General features: G+C 46.6%; 1 pseudogene; it reads right to left on the bottom strand.

The window, feature by feature from the left end:
- Window positions 1–3,677: 3,677 nt before the first annotated feature.
- On the bottom strand, window positions 3,678–6,975 carry LOC126950891 (ribosome-binding protein 1-like; annotated as a pseudogene).
- Window positions 6,976–7,228: the final 253 nt, after the last annotated feature.

The following is a 7,228-nucleotide window of genomic DNA, read 5'->3' as shown; positions in this document are numbered from 1 at the left end:
TGCAAAGTTTCTGTTCACATTTCTTGCTCATTTCTAAACTCTGAATGTAATTTTTTGTTAGTTTCATGTTCACCATTTTTTTAAGTCCATAATTTTCCTTTTCACTCTCTAGAAAATGAAGTTTGATTAACAGAAGTTTCTAATTTTAATGTAATCTTATTTATTACTCCTTTTCTTTATAGTTGGTGGGTTATTTTGTTATGCTTAACTCTGTTTAAAAACTCCTTAATACAATTAATGATGGTATGCTCCAATATTATCTTTCTTATTGTTTTACTTTTCACATTTGGATTACTAATTCAGGTTTTTTATGTTTCCTTGTTTTTGTTTTTGTTTTTGTTTTTGTTTTTTGAGATGGAGTCTCCCTCTGCCGCCCAGACTGGAGTGCAGTGGCCCGATCTCTGCTCACTGAAAGCCCCGCCCTCCCGGGTTCACGCCATTCTCCTGCCTCAGCCTCCCGTGTAGCTGGGGCTACAGGCGCCTGCCACCATGCTCAGCTAATTTTTTTTTTTTGTATTTTTAGTAGAGACACGGTTTCACCGTGTTAGCCAGGGAGGTCTCAATCTCCTGACCTCCTGATCCGCCCCTCTCGGCCTCCCAAAGTGCTGGGATTACAGGCTTGAGCCACCGCACCTGGCCACTAATTCAGGTTTAATTGATTTTTGTGTTCAATATTATGTAAGGGATCTACTGTCATTTTTTTTTTTTTTTAATTTTTCTGTATTGAGAGGTGACAATGTACTAGCACTCTCAGTGCCTCCTTGGCCTCTGCATCCACTCTGGTGGTGCGTGAGGAGCCCTTCAGCCTGCCACAGCACTGTGGGAGCCCCTCTCTGGGCTGGCTGAGGCTGGAGCTACCTCCCTCTGCTTGCCGGGAGGTGTGGAGCAAGAGGCGCAGGCGGAACCGGGGCTCCAGGTGGCTCTCGCGGGCCAGTGCCAGTGCCAGTGTGAGTTCCCACAGGCACGGGCATGGGCTTGGGCTTGGTGGGCCACACACAGGGCGGCTGCCTGGCACCACCTGCCCAGGGCAGTAAGGGGCTTAGCACCCAGGCAAGCAGCTGCTGAGGTTGCGCCAGGTTCCCCAGCAGTGCTGGCCCACTGGCACTGCACTCAAATTCTAGCAGGGTTTAGCTGCCTTCCCAGGGGCAGGGCTTGGGACCACAGCCTGCCATGTCTGAGCTCCCCTGCTGTGGTGGGCTCCTGTGCATCCTGAGCCTCCCAGAAGGGCGCTGCCCTCTGTTCCATGACGCCCAGTCTCATCTACAGCCCAAGGGCTGAGGAGTGCAGGCTTGGCTGGAAACTGGCGGGCAGCTCCGCCTGCCAGCCCGGGGCAGGATCCACTAGGTAAAGCCAACATCCTGAACCTGATGAGGACTTGGAGAGCTTTTATATCTAGCCAGAGGATTGTATGAGCACCAATCAGCACTCTGTATCTAGCTAACTTAGTGGGGACTTGGAGAACTTTTCCCTCTAGCACTCTGTATGTAGCTCAAGGATTATAAATGCACCAATCAGCACTCTGTGTCCAGCTCAGGGTTTGTAAATACACCAATCAGCACTCTGTGTCTAGCTCAAGGTTTGTGAATACACCAATTGGTACTCTGTATCTAGTTAACCTCGTGGAGACTTGAAGGACTAGCACTCTGTGACTCTGTGTCTAGTTCAAGGATTGCAAATGCACTGATCAGCACTCTGTGTCTAGCTCAGGGTTTGTAAATACACCAATCAGTACTCTGTGTCTAGCTCAAGATTTGTAAATACAGCAATTGGTACTCTGTATCTAGTTAACTCTGTATCTAGCTAGCTAGCACTCTGTGACTCTGTCTAGCTCAAGGATTGTAAATACACCAATCAGCACTCTCTCAAAATGGACCAATCAGCTCTCTGTAAAATGGACCAATCAGCTCTCTGTAAAATAGACCAGTCAGCAGGATGTGGGTGGGGTCAGATAAGGGAATAAAGCAGGCTGTCCTAGCCAGCAGTGGCAACACGCTTGGGTCCCATTCCACACTATGGAACGGTTGTTCTTTTGCTTTGTGCAATAAATCTTGCTGCTGCTCACTCTTTGGGTCCACGCTGCCTTTAAGGGCTGTAACACTCACGATGAAGGTCTGCAGCTTCACTCCGCAAGGCAGCAAGACCACAAACTCACCAGGAAGAATGAATAACTCCAGACGTGCTGCTTTTAAGAGCTGTAACACTGACCGATTTTAAAATCTATCTGGAACTCGAAAGGACTAAGAATAGTTAAGACATGCATGAAGAATAAAGACAGAAGATTTAATCACTTGATAGTAAAACTTATTTTAAGCTATGATAATTTACTGTGCTGTTGATTCAAAAATAAACCAATAAAATCAAAGTCCAGAAATAAACGCCTCCATGTAAGTACTCTATTTAGGACAGACGTGAAAGTGTGGACCAGTGGTAACCAATGTTCTTTTCAACAAATTATGGTGGATTTTTGCACAACAGAATTACACTGAGGGACTGCAGGAGCTCAAAGAGAAAGGCCCAGGCTGCTGAAGATGCCCCCGGCTCCCGCGGGCCCTCCTTGGACCTCGTTTCTAAGTTGAGGGAGGCTGAGGAGACATGGAGCACACTGCAGGCCAAATGTGACCAGCACCACAGCATCCTGGTGGAGATGGAGGGGATGCTCAGAGACCTGCAGAAGAGCCTGGAGGAGAAGGAGCAGGTGTCCAGGGCCAAAGTAGGCGCCACAGAGGAGGTACTCGAGAAGTCACCTGTCAGTGAAACATCTCAAAGATACTGTAGAGAAGGTAAAAGGAGAACTTGAAAGTTCAGACCAGGTGAGGCAGCACACGTCGTGCATTTTGAGGCAGAGCTGGAGAAGCACATGGCAACCCCCAACGCTGTGCCAGAAGGTCTGTAGCTTCACTCCGGAAGGCAGTAAGACCACAAACCCACCTGGAAGAATGAACAACTCCAGATGTGCTGCCTTTAAGAACTGTAACACTGACCACGAAGGTCTGTGGCTTCACTCCTGACAGCGAGACCATGAACCCCCCAGAAGGAAGAAGTTCCAGACACATCTGAACATCTGAAGGAACAAACTCCAGACACACCATCCTTAAGAACTGTAACACTCACCGCGACGGTCTGTGGCTTCATTTTTGAAGTCAGCGAGACCAACAACCCACCAATTCTGGACACAGTATTCCTACTTTCTGCCCCCCCTACCCCCTGCCACCACGGTCACCAACGTTGGTTTTAATGGCATCAACACTCAGGAGGTCGCAGGTCAGTTCTGGTTTGCAATGTCTAGGGGTGAGTGGCTGTGGCCTCCAGTCAGTCCCGCAGACTTCCAGAACTCGCTGCCCGGTCCTGCCCACCTCCCACTCCGCTCCACTGTAAAAAGACAAAATGATTGCATCCACAGACAGACCCCAGAGCTCCTGGCCTCCCACACACCCTGCAGGGACTGTCAGAGTCAACGAGGGCTTTGGCGTCACTCAGCGGTGGCCTTGGGCTGTGCCCAAGATCGTGTTTATCAAATGTGACACAGGTTTGTTTACAAATGGGGGATCAGGAAGGTCTACTTCTCTGACTTCAAGACACTCTCAAGTCTCTAATTCATTCTTTCGGAGCTACGGAAAGTTGGGCCTGGATAACACTGTAGGTTGGTTGGCTGATATGTAAGAAATGTGTACGGCATTTTGGTAAGTCCGACAGTAACTTCTTTTTCCACAGAGGAGACTCAGACAGAGGTGCCCTCCTTTGAGCTGCTGCTGTCCTCTGTCTTTTCCAGCTGTTCCTACAGCTTCTTTACTGTGTCCTTCCCTCTTGCCAGCTGGTCATCCCTTGCCAGCTGGGTCATCTTCAGAAGCTCCTGCAGCTTGGTGGCGGTACGGCCCAGGTCAGTCGTTAACTACATCCCTTTTTATAATCTCTCCTTCAGCTGCACGGCCTCCTCCATTTCCGAAGACTCCAGGTGGCAGGCTGTGCGGAGCTTTTCCAACTCTTCTTGTAACCAACACACTGAGGCCTGAGCAGCCTCAAACTCGACCGTGAGCTTCTGCCGCTGCCTCTGCTTGTCCTCCGGGTTGGCTTCTGTCTGCTCCAGCTGCGTCTTTACCTGAACGGGGTCGTGCTCGGCTAGGAGGTTTGGGGGTAAGTCTGGGGAGGCAACTGGGGCCCCTGCTAGGTCACCATCCCCCACGTGGCTCTTAATTTCACTCAACTGCTGCCTGAGCAGGACGAGCACATCCTTCTGTTTCTAGGCTTCGCTCTTGGCTGCATCCCGCTGAGATTGAGATTCTAGTAGAAGTTGCCTCAACCCCACCACTTCCATGGCATAGTTCTGGCACAGAGCTGGGGGCTGCCATGTACTTCTCCAGCTCTGCCTCAAAATGCGACCTGTGCTGCCTCACCTGGTCTGAACTTTCAAGTTCTCCTTTTAGCTTCTCTACAGTATCTTTGAGATGTTTCACTGACAGGTGACTTCTCGAATACCTCCTCTGTAGTGCCTACTTTGGCCCTGGACACCTGCTCCTTCTCCTCCAGGCTCTTCTGCAGGTCTCTGAGCATCCCCTCCATCTCCACCAGGATGCCGTGGTGCTGGTCACATTTGGCCTGCAGCGTGCTCGGTGTCTCCTCAGCCTCCCTCAACTTAGAGACCAGGTCCAAGGAGGGCCCGCGGGGGCCGGGGGCATCTTCAGCAGCCTGGGCCTTTCTCTTTGAGCTCCTACAGTCACTCAGTGTAATTCTGTTGTGCGAAAATCCACCATAATTTGTTGAAAAGAACATTGGTTACACTGGTCCACACTTTCACGTTTGTCCTAAATAGAGTACTTACATGGAGGCGTTTATTTCTGGACTTTCTTTGATTTTATTGGTTTATTTTTTGAATCAACAGCACAGTAAATTATCATAGCTTAAAATAAGTTTTACTATCAAGTGATTGAATCTTCTGTCTTTATTCTTCATGCATGTCTTAACTATTCTTAGTCCTTTCGATTTCCAGATGGATTTTAGAATCGGTTTCCAGTGTCCACACATACAAAGAGAATCCTGGACTTTTCATAGAATGACATTGTGTGTACAAATCAATTTTGGGAGAACAAACATCTTTATAAGCAGCAGTTTTAGGTTTACAACAAAATTTAGACAAGTTACAGAAATTGCCCATATACCTCCTGACCCCATATATGCACACTTTCCCCATTGTCAACATCCTCCACCAGAGTGGTACATTCATCGCAACTGATGTGAATCAACACTGACACATCATTATCATGCAGCGTTCATGGTTATGTAGGTTTCACTCTTGTAGTCATTCTGTATATTTGGACAAACTTATAAGGTCATATATCCACCATTAAAGTATTGTACAGAGCAGCTTCACTGCCCTGAAACTCTTCTGTGCTCCACTTACTCATCTCTCCCTCTCCTTGACCACTGGCAAGCACTGATTGTTTTACTGTCTCCATAGTTTCCCTTTTCAGAATGTCATATAGTTGGAATTTTAAAGTATGTATCCTTTTCAGATTGGCTTAACTTAATAGCATGGATCTGAGTTTCCCCCATTTCTTTTCATGGCTTGATAGCTTACTTATTTTAAAATCTGAGGAACATTTTATCATTTGAATGTACCGCAGTTTATTTATCCATTTGTCTACTGAAGGACGTCTTGATTGCTTCCAGCATTTGGCAATTATGAGTAAAACTGCTGTAAACATCTTGTGTAGGTTTATGTGTAGATAAATGTTTGCAGCTCCTTTGGGTAGATACCAAGGAGTGTGATTGCTGAATTGCATGATGAGAATATGTTTAGTGTGAAGTAAAATGAACACACTGGCTGTAGTGAGTGATCACAGGGTCACTCACTGTGTCCAATGAGTTAATTTTTTCCATTATTCCCAGGAGAGCAGCTCCAGAGGAATATCCTATTTGCACCTCTGAGCTAAGATGGTTCCTGTAACCCTGTGTCTGGAGCTGAAATAACATGGCAGAAAACTCCTCCCACTAGCCTCCTGAAAGGCTTCCAACAGACTTCTGGTTTGGGGTTGGAAAATACCAAACCAATCAGGACTGAATGAATTTGAGTTATTCATTTGCATATACAGACCTGATTGAGAGCTGGAGCAGGAACTTTCCCTCTTTAAGGCAGACACCCGGCTGGGCATGGTGGCTCAGGCCTGTAATCCCAGCACTTTGGGAGGCGGAGGCGGGCGGATCACGAGGTCAGGAGATCAAGACTCTCCTGGCTAACACAGTGAAACCCCGTCTCTACTAAAAAATACAAAAAAACTAGCTGGGTGAGGTGGCGGGCGCCTGTAGTCCCAGCTAATCGGGAGGCTGAGGCAGGAGAACGGCATAAACCTGGGAGGTGGAGCTTGCAGTGAGCTGAGATCCGGCCACTGCACTCCAGCCTGGGCGACAGAGCGAGACTCCATCTCAGAAAGAAAGAAAGAAAGAAAACAACAACGAAAAAAAAAAAAAAAAAAAAAAAAAAAAACCAAATACAAAAAAAAAAAAAAAATTAGCCAGGCGTAGTGGCAGGCGCCTGTAGTCCCAGCTACTCTGGAGGCTGAAGCAGGAGAATGGCGTGAACCCGGGAGGCGGAGCTTGCAGTGAGCCGAGTTCTCGCCACTGCACTCCAGCCTGGGAGAAGACTCCGTCTCAAAAAAAAAAAAAAAAAAAAAAAAAAAAAAAAAAAGCCAGACACCCTTTTTATCTCCAGAGTGCACTCTTGTTTTACTTTGGAAGCAGCATCTCTCTGATCAGCAGATTTGTTATTATTATTAGAAAATAAAACACTTCTTTATTTTTCCTCTACAAACCTCGTGGTCTTTTGTTAACATTAGTTTTATAAGAAATTTCCAAATTATCTTCTAAAGAGGTCATGCCATTTTCATTCCCACCTCCACTGAATGAAAGTTCCTGTTGCTCCACATCCTCATCAGAACTTGGTGCGGTCAGTGTTCTGGATTGTGGCCTTTCTAATAGGTGCATAGTGGTACCTCATTTTTACTTTAATTTCCACATCCCTGATGCCATATGTGATGTGAAACATCTTTTCCTACCTTTATTTTCCATCTGTATATCTGCTTTGGTGTGGTGTATAATACTGAACCTTTTAATCAATGAAATTTGATATGTATATAGGTTTTAATTTAGTTTCTATCAATATATTTTTAAAGCGTTTTGAGTGGAATCTTGTCCATGTGTTATGTATCTGTTTCTTGAAAGATGTTTCTGAAACTAT

This window comes from Macaca thibetana, chromosome 3 (genome assembly GCF_024542745.1).
Source record: "Macaca thibetana thibetana isolate TM-01 chromosome 3, ASM2454274v1, whole genome shotgun sequence".
NCBI classification, from domain to species: Eukaryota; Metazoa; Chordata; class Mammalia; order Primates; family Cercopithecidae; genus Macaca; species Macaca thibetana.
The sequence above is the reverse complement of the archived record's forward strand: the minus strand, read 5'-3'. Positions and strand labels throughout refer to the sequence as shown.